Source organism: Octodon degus, unplaced genomic scaffold (assembly GCF_000260255.1).
Source record: "Octodon degus isolate 3935 unplaced genomic scaffold, OctDeg1.0 scaffold00305, whole genome shotgun sequence".
In the NCBI taxonomy this organism is placed as follows: Eukaryota; Metazoa; Chordata; class Mammalia; order Rodentia; family Octodontidae; genus Octodon; species Octodon degus.
The window spans coordinates 202395-212710 of NW_004524881.1; the positions used below are offsets into that span (position 1 = coordinate 202395).

Here is a 10316-nt window from a genome sequence, read left to right on the forward strand (position 1 = left end):
ATTTAAAGTATCAATCCCAGGTGCTACTCTTTTAGCATTTGTTTGGCCTTTAGGTCTTTAGATCTGGTTCACAGCAGAAGCATCCACCCCTCCCACAGTTGTAAGGCATCTCCTCTTCTGTGCTGTCTCCTTTGAGGGCCTGGCCCTGTCTGACTGCCTATAATATTTTTATCTAACTCGGCCGCCTGAAATATTCTCCCCTCTGAAGAAGTATTCTGAACTGCTGTGAAGGGAAATATGAGCAAAGACCGCTCAGGCTTCTTCACACTGAAATGGGTTGTAGTTATTGAATGGCACTCAAATATATTCTTCAGAGGTTTTATCTAAAGGCCCTCCATAGAAGACAGGCATTATTTTTATTTTTAAGATTTTTTTTAAGTAAGACTCCATTGCTTTATTTATTTAGTGTGTGTGTGTGTGTGTGTGTGTGTGTGTGGCCAGCTCAGCCCACCAGGGGGTGGGGCTGGCTGGCATGTGGTGCTGGGGGATTGAACCGTGGTCCCTGTGCTTTGCTAAGCTCATTCTAAGTAGGTGCTTTAGACCACTGAGCCATCTCACCAGCCCCAAGACAGGCATTTTTGTCTTGGGTAGATGTGTAGAGCTTGGAGTCTGTAGGAGACAAAGCAAAGAAACAAGTGAAATAATCACAACAAGATAATTATGAAAATGATGAGTTAGAACTTTTTGTAGGTCTATTAGCAAATATCTCCTAAATGTGAGGTTTAATCCCTTTTATCTTTTATGGCCATTGTATATTGTCTCAAACAAACTAGCCTTTTATATTTAACCAACTCTATTATTACTTGGAGCACAAGAAATGCCAAAATAGGGAAAACACTGAGTACTCTAGTTTGTAAGTGGGGTCACTGGCTGGGTAACTACCTGTGGAGGACCACCTGAGCAGCTCTCCTTGAAAGAAGAGCGACTGTCTCCATTTTGACTGAGTCTGACCATATTTCCTATGTACAGAGCTGGCTAGGACTTCTGTTTATCAATTGGTCTTAGGTAAATGTAGGCCAGCCACCTACCTCAGCTCACAGTGATCGCTTACTTCCCACAATTTTTAGTCAATCCTCCTCAAGTGACTCTCCCACTGAATAAAAACTGAGTGAGGCCCTGGGTTGCTCTCTTGGTTCCAGAAAGCCATCTTTCATGGCTGGACTTAGAGCCCCTTGAGTCCCTGATAATTGAAAATTTAATTTAGTGACTTTATTTTCTCTGTGGGTTGCATTGAAAGTGGTAGATTGGAATCAACTTGATGGGATTCCAATAATGTAACTTTGAGATTACAAATATTAGCTTCTCAGATGGAGGTGAGGATCTAGAAGTGTCTACTATAACTATTGATAAATCTGTATGAGCTTCTATCAAACGTCTAACAGGCTTTTCCTTATATTGGCAGTTAACATGGCTTTCTTTAGGCTGAGAGGTAAAGACTCATGATCTTATCAATCTGAAACTTTGACTTTATCATGAACACCTTTTTTTCTCTAGCAGCTTGTACATTTCTGCTTGAAATGTCGCTTTTCTGTCTGCATCCAGGAAAGCATAACTTTTCGTGTTTTCCTACTGGCCTTCTTTCCCATAGGACACTAGTATTTCTATTTTAGTTTTCATCTATAATTTCATTTTGTATCCTTTTTACTATGAAACACCTCAACTCAGGCAAATTTATTCTTGTAAACCCTTTTAACTTTTGTAGCTTGTATCAGACATCTGGGACTCACTGAGCAAGATATAACTTTTTGGTTTTAGATTTTGCCTATGTGATTGCATAGGTTTTGATATCTTCTAGGAAAGAACAAATTATCTGAGAGATTAGAGCATATATAATCAAAGCATGAACATTCTCACTATTAGGTACATTTATAAATTTTTTGAGACATAGCAATTGTAACTCACTAGCTCTTAGATCACTTTATGGAGTTTGACTGTGTACCATAAATCCCTCTAGCTTTAGTTAAGAGAGATCACACATGTATTTACTATCAACATGAAATACCTGCATTATATCAGAAGTCAACCAGGTTAACTCATATACTTATGAAATACACATCATTTAGTCAGATTAAACCAATGAAATACCTTTTAAGTCCTTGTATATGAACAACAATATATATTACATTTGTAAAACATCAGTTTTAGCAACATTTGATGAGTAAGCAATGTGAATATATATTGCAATATCTCAGTTATAGCTAAAGCAATATATCTTCTAAAGTCTTTCTATTGAGGTACAATGACTGGAAGGAAAGGCAGGGTTGGAGAAGGACAAAGAGACCTGTGCCAATATCCAGCAATAGGCTGGGTTTTCCTCTAGTCATGATTACTCAGGGCTCCTCCGTGGAGATGGCAGGTAGAGGTAACAGTCTGGCCAGAGGGAGGAGGCAGGCCTAGGGCCCTTAAGTCCTGCTAGCCCACCTGGGAAGTTGAGTCAGAGCTCTGGGACCTCTGCCTCAGAGTGCAGTCTCACTTTTAGTGGCTGCCTTGGCAGTCAGGACATGGCTTGTGGGCTTCTCAAGGTAGTACTTCTTATGCTGGTCTGGTTTCTTACAGCAGTAGCAGATGAACCTAATTATCGTTGAGCTCTTCTTGGAGCCAAAAGAATCAAACTTAGGATCTGTTTTGAGGCTGCAATAATAGCGGCCATTTCTTATCTCTTTGCTTTCTCTCCTTGGTTTTCTCCCAGTTCCAATTATAGGACACTTAAACACTTTTTATGAGGTGTCTGGGGCAAAAGCTATCTTTTGTAGCTCTTCAACTTATCTGTAAGAGTAATCTGTCTGTCTATTGAAATTAACATCTCATAAAGTATGTTTTACCAGTCCCTCTATTAAACATTTTAAGAAATCAGAGGGTTGTTCATCTTTTTCCTGATAAATAGCTAACATTTAATGACTGAAGGTTTGATTCTAGTTCTTAGACCTTGAAAAATACACACTTGAAAGAAATGTATTTTTTATTCTTCTGCCTGGCTATTAGCAGCAGGGCTCTGACTGGTTGTGCTCCAGTGGGAACAGGAAATTTCACTGGTTGTCCATCTTTTGAGTCCTTATAACAATATAATATCCCTCTCCAAATGTAATAGCAGCTTATAAGGCTACCTGTTTTTATGGAAGTCAAAGCTTGGTTTAAGATTAACATTATATCTCTCCCATCTAGTTTATAAGTCTGAATCCTCTAAAAGACATCAATGTACTTATCAGGGTCATCTGAGGCACATGAACTCTGGAAGTTCTAACTTTTCTATTTACTTCTTTAAAAGGTATTGTCCTTGAGGAGCTTGCATTAGCCCAGCTAAGAATGGGTGTAGCCCTGTAGAGGGCTGGATTACAGCTGTTTTAGAAGACCACACCCTCTAGACTAGAAAGGCAAATATGGGAAACCTTACTTTCAGCAAAGGTGGGCAAGGCTGAACTGCCTGGTTCTCCTGTTGCTCACATCTATATTTTAAAACTTAAATAACAATGACCTTTTTAATGCAAGCAAAATCTGAACATAAGGCAGACATTTTTACCATTTTTCTTTTTACATCATCTTTCGAGTTATAAAATAGCATCACAGTTGATACTTTCCTCTTCATTTTATTTAAACAGCTCTTTTTAACATGTAAGGATCAAACGTCTTTCCCGTGTCTAATGAAGCACACTCTAAAGAAGTAAGAGACTTTGACTGTGAGATAACCTGGAATTCAATAGAAATTACCTGGGCATCCCCACCTTCTTTCTAATTGATTCCTCCTCCCAGGCATCCCTGAGAAGCCCTTTCCAGAGCAGGTGGATGCTCCTGTTGGAGAGAAGGGAGACAGGATCCCACCAGCCTATCCACCCTTGAACAGGTGCATGATTCCTATCTCCTGAAATATCTCACAAACCCTTCACTTACTCTTATTGACTACTTGTAAGTTACAATTGGTCTGGTGACCTGAATGTCCACAGAAGGAAGTATTAACTATGGTATAAAAGGTCAGTTAGAAATGAGCACTTCTCAGGCTACAAAGATCACTTTTAGGGATAGAACCATTGACTGGAGAGATTTGGCCCCATGCACTGAACCAATCTCCAGACACTTGATTTCCATCTGATCACCTAGGTAAACATTTCTAGCAACTAAACAAGATTTAACCTTGAAGCTCACAGGTGAAACTTATATTTATCATCTAGCAATCACATTTTACATGTTGGTAAAGACAATACAGCTGGCAAAAAAAAATCTTATTCTATACTTAACACATAAGGCACAGATGTAAACTTCCCCTGATAACCACTATTGCAAACTGTCTCAGCATTATTTCTGAAAGAGTGACTCATTAATTTGTTCTACTGAAAAGCTCAGGTAAAATTCCTACTTTACTAGTAGAGAGAGAAAAAAGTACACTAGGTAAGTGGAGATCTTTCAATGATCAAGAGCCAGTTTCCACCAAGGAACCTTTGGGTTTGGCACTATCTTTCCTCAGGCATTCTTGGTTTCTTTTGGCCCACAAAACCAGAGATGTCTCCAGAAAGGAATCCAGAAGTTTCTTTGGTCAACATTCCATCAGCCATAGGCTTCAATGGGGATTCACCAAAGAACAGCTGTGGAAACCTGTCCTCTGCTTCAAAGAGTGGCAGCTTCTCTAAGAGCATTTACTAGCAGGCAGAGAAACCACTGTTTGTCCAAGTTCTATAAGGGATAGTTAAAAGCCTGAACAAGATTACCTAGTACTTCACATTAAAGACTTTAAAATCCACAACTTATCTCTTATGCACCTAAATGATAACTAGACCTAGGAGAAAAGATTGAATCCTCCCTTACACTAAATGTGTTTTGGTCCCATAAGTGTACTGCTTTTGGAGATAGCTCCTTCTGGTGTCACCCAGAAGTCAGTTCTCTCCACTGTGTCTCAGTTTTAGCCTCCCAAAGGAGACCTGCCCAGAACACTAAGCCAGGACATGGCTTTTATATGTGTCCTCCTGGACAGGCATAGTCCTTTTTGTCTCATCTGACCCAGAGATGGGGTATGTGTCCTTTTTTTAAAATGACTTTTCTGTCTTCGATGTTAACAAATGCTCATTTTCTAAGGGTGTTACTTAATTGGAATGGTCTATAAAGTTTTTCTAATTTTACATGCCTCTAAAAGGGAAAGTACAAAGAGGTAGGAAAATTAGGAATAAAGTCAAAGGAAGGAAACTGAAACATATCAGGCCTGACATTCCCTCTAGCATGTAGAGGGGGATCAGAATCAGTCTATCCCAGTGAAACCTGTCCTCCAAGTCTTTAAGAATAGTTGTCAACCTAAAGTCATTTAACTTGCAAAAGGAGTCCCATGTTTCATATACAGGCATGTATAGATTTTAAGTCTGAGCTGGCTAAAAGTCCCATTGTACAAAAGTTTGCATAAAATCCACTAGGAGGCTTACTAATGTTACTCTTTCTAGCACTATTGTCTAAATTCAAGCAAGGAATACCAGTATATTTAGGAAAACCAGTTCAAATGCAACATATACAAGTGCAAAATAGTCATAAGATGTCCCATTAAAGAAATATAAGCTTGTAACATTTTCATATTTTAACTTAGATTTACCAACAGCATTTTGACCAACATTTTAACAAAACTACATAAAGACAAAGCATAAGCAATTGTAAACAATTTTAACAGTTTTATGAGACACAACCATATGAGACAAAGTATGATTAATTATGAGCAATGGGCAAAGACATTAACATTTGAAACATGAAAATTTGTTACCTAAGCAAGTTTCAATCCAGGATTCATGAAAGAAAAGCAAACTCATACCGCTGTCCAGTGATCTTGGTGGGACCTCCAAAATGATACAGGGAGAAAAATTGGTCTCGGGGGAGTGATCTCCAAATCATATAGGGAACCTTCAAATGACATAGAGAAAAAAAAATCTCCCGACCTAACCTGCACGAGTTTGTGTTCTCTAAAACCGAACAATGAATTTTAGGAACAAACAGAGGTGATGAGCAGAATGTATTTATTGAGAGAAAGAAAGCTCCTGTCCAAGAGGGACAGGAGGGTTGCCTGAGTGGGTGGTTCCCCTGGGATCTCCTCTTATTGAGAAGATTCTGCACATCAAAAGAAATCACCAGATGGCAGTTGGAGGGACTGCCACACATCCTGCTGGAGAGAGCTGCATACTCATTTCAGGTCACCATCAGAAAAACTAAGATTGGCATACAGTAATGATCAGGAGTTCTGATCCTGATTGCAGAACCATTCTTAATCACAGAATCTTGGGTTGTGTCTCATACTTCATCCTTGCAGATCACCCCAAAGACCTGTAAGTTTCCACTTGGGAAATTACTTGCAGTTCTTGGAAAGGAAAGAAGGAAGATTATTGATTGGAATAAAAACAGGGTTGAATGAGTTTCCAGAAAGCAGGGTTCTCAAACTCATGGACAGCAATCTGCAGAAGAACACAACTTCAAAAAGCCACCCCAAAGCAATATGCAGAGAAGTGAGATGAGAGAGGCCTCCTCAGGAAAGAAGGCAGCTGGTCCACAGCCAAAGAATCTCAAGCCAGCTCTTCCAGGAAGATGGGGTGGCTGCTCCATGGAGAACCCTCCTTCAGGACTTGTGAGGAAGACAAGAAAGAACAAGCAAAAGGCTCCTGGGAGTGGAGATGGTGGCAGCACCAGTGAAGCACCCCAACCCCTCTCAGAAGAAATGGACCAGGGCAGACCCCACTGTTGAAAGTGAAGAAGCATTTAAGAATAGGATGGAAGTTAAAGTGAAGATCCCTGAAGAATTAAAACCATGACTTGTGGAGGACTGGGACTTAGTGGCCAGACAGAAGCAGCTCTTTTGACTTCCTGCTGAGAAAAATGTAGATACCATTCTGGAAGAGTAGGCTAATTGTAAGAAATCACAAGGAAATGTTGACAATAAGAAATATGCAGTTAATGAAATTGGTGCAGGAATAAAAGAGTATTTCAATGTGATGTTGGGGACTCAGCTACTCTACAAATTTGAGAGGCCCCAGTATGCTGAAATCCTCTTGGCTTACCCTGATGCACCAATGTCCAAGGTTTATGGAGCACCACATCTATTGAGATTATTTGTGAGAATAGGAGCAATGTTGGCCTATCTGCCCCTTGATGAGATGAGCCTGCTGGAGAGAGCTGGATTCTCACTTCAGGTCTCCATCAGAACTAAGTTTGTGTAATAGTCTTGCACTATTGTTGGGCTATTTGTATGATTTCCTAAAGTATCTGGCAAAGAATTCTGTGTCACTGTTTAATGCCAGTGATTACAAAGTGGCTTCTGCTGTTTACCATCGCAAAGCCCTGTGAGGGTCTACCAATCTCTCACCACTGATGTCTGGTATCTGTAAACACATTGTGTGCTTAGTACTTTACTTGTACAATTGATGTTCTTTAAAATTGTTGATGTATAATGGGGCTTATGTTTCAGTTTGTTTTCTGTTCTATTTTACACAGAAAATAAAAGGAGTATAAACTCCTTTTCTCAAAGTTGCTACCAGTGTATGCAATAATTAGACAAAGAAAAAACATTCAGTAGACCATTTTATTGCCTAGTTGACCACATTGCTTAAATGCTGATGAGTCTATCCTTTTGGCACTACATAATTTTCTAATATGTGTTAAATGCTATGTGACAAAACACCCTGATTCCTAGTGCCAAAGGTTCAAGTTAAATCATATACCTGAAAACCCATACATTTGTGCTCTTTTTTTATGGTGCTTGAATGAAGCAAAACACCTCATTGTCTGCAAATCCAACTGTGTTGCTCCTTAGGCATTCTATGTCTCAAATTATTGAAGGATGGTGGTTTGTTTGATGATTTTGCTCAAATAGTTGAAGGATGGTGATTTGTTTCTTGGTTTTTGTATTTGAGTCTAATACATGTTCTAACATGATAGAGGCAATGCATTTTTGTGTAGACACATTTTTCTGGCAAAGTCGATATTTTAGAAAATGTATTTCAGATTTTAAATAAAATTTATTTCTAAATTTCAAAGCAAAAAAAAAGAAAGAAAGAAAAAAGAAATCACCAACAGAGTGAAAAGACAACACACAACTTAGGAAAAAATTGTAACCAAGAATCACTCAGAAAAAAGACTTCTATCTAGAATATATAACGAACTAAAACAATTCTGCCCCCATAATTTAAAGACCCAATTCAAAAATGGACATGTGAGGTGAATATACACTTCTCACAGGAATAAAAGTGGCCAATAAATGCCGGGAAAAAATGCACATTGGGGTCCTAGCCCAAGCCCAGTGAGTGTGTGGGAGGGCTTCCGACTACCCTGTGCCAGCCAGACCTACTGGTCCTAGCCCAGGCGCAGCGTGGGTGAGGCCCTCTTCCACCCCCTTGGGACACTCCCCACCACTCCGTAGCACCACCCCCTCCCTGCCCGTCAAGTAGGAATTTCTGCCACGTTCAGGGAACCCCAAGAACCAGTCCTAGACCAGGCCCGGTGAGTGTGTGGGAGAGCTTCTGGCAACCCTGCGCCAGTGGGACCTACTGGTCACAGCCCAGGTGCAGCAAGGCTGAGACCCTCTACTACCCCTTTGGGACACCGCCCACCACTCCACAGCACTTCCCCCATGAAGCCCGTTGAGTAGGAATTTCTGCAGTGTTCTGGGAAACTCCAGACCCAGTCCTAGCCCAGGCCCTGCGAGTGTGTGGGAGAGCTTCCAGCTATCATGCGCCTGCAGGATCTAATGGTCACAGCACAGGCACAGCATGGGTGAGACCCTTTTTCACCCCCTTGTGATGCCCCCATGACTCTGTAGTACCCCACCACATCGCCCACCAAGTAAGAATTTTTGCTGAGTTCCGGGAACCCCCAGATCCAGTCCTAGACCAGGCCAAGTGAGTGTGTGGGAAAACTGCCTCTCCCCCCTACTCCACCTTGTCCCCTCCAAACTCAGCTCATGCCTGGCATACAGGCCTGGGTGAAACCCTGCAGCTGCAATCCCTGTAGAGAGTAGAGGGGACAGAACCACCCAGCAAATCCAGGAGCAGAACATCTTTCCATAGGGACACAACAGGTTCACCCCCAAGGGCAGCAACATAAAGAGATGAGCACAGCAGCCAGACCCAACACAGGCACAGCTGGATAAATACAAACTTTGTAGATCTGCACCTGAACTTCAGTAGGTGCCAAGGTTATAACTGCAACAAAGATCTACAACAAAGGTCAGAAGACAGTGCTACACAAAATGACAAGAAGAAACAAAATGCAGTATCAAAACCCAAGCTCACCGATAACAAGTGCAGAGAACACTAACACAGAACAAATTGAGAATCACACAGCTGAAAGCAAAGATACAACAGCTTCTGAAATAAAGAAACAGCTGCAGAAAGGTATAGAGGAACTCAGATCAGAAATAAAAAAAGAAATCCCTGAATTAATAACATCTTCAGTAAAGAAGCAAATGCAGAAACAAAGGGAGGAAACCCAATGCCCACCCACAAAAAGAGCAGAGAACACTACCTTGCTCAAATGTATGAATTAATAGCATCGATAGCAAATAAGCAACAGCAAAAAGTCATAGAGGATATCAAACTGGAATTATTTTCTACTAGTTCAGCTCAAATGTACAAATTAATAGCGTCAATAGTAAATAAGCAACAGCAGAAAGTCATAGAGGAACTCAGAGCAGAATTAGTTTCTGAAATAAAAAAAGAATTCTCAGAACTCATAGCATCTGAAATAAAGAATCAACTACAGAAAAATAGGGAGGAAATCCAATCTGAAAAAAACACTGCAGTAAAAGAATTTATAACTGCTTCTAAAGAAGACATTGATAAAAAAAATAGAGGAGATTAGAAAAATGACAGATTCCTTGAATGAGCAATAAAGGAAAGAAATACATCACATGAAGCAGAGTCAAAGAGATAAAGAGGAAATTAAAATCTCAATCACAAGCTTCCAAAATCGTTTAAGTGAACTGGTGAAGACAGAGTTTCAGATCTTGAAGATGCTGGTGCACCTAGTGAAAAGATAAGAATGGATCTCCCTCTCTCTCTCTTTTTTTTTCAAAGAAAGGATCTCTTAAGAACAACTAGGATGCAGAAAAAATAATCCTTCACCTGCAAGATGATGCAAAGATAAACAATGTGAGACTAATAGGAATCAATGAGAAAGGAGGAGTCAATATAAATGACATTATTTTTTTTCTTTTTTTTTTTCAAAGTTTTATTGACAAACAGATAGCAATGAGACAGTTTCAAATCAAATCGGAAGGACAGTTTCAACAAATAATACACTGCATATATTCTTCTTAGTGGTTAATTGCTGTACAAGATGCGGACTTGTGATCCTATTTACAAACACCA

The 10316-nt window shown here is 40.1% G+C and overlaps 1 pseudogene; it reads left to right on the top strand.

The window, feature by feature from the left end:
• Window positions 1-6466: 6466 nt before the first annotated feature.
• On the top strand, window positions 6467-7296 carry LOC101561393 (annotated as a pseudogene).
• Window positions 7297-10316: the final 3020 nt, after the last annotated feature.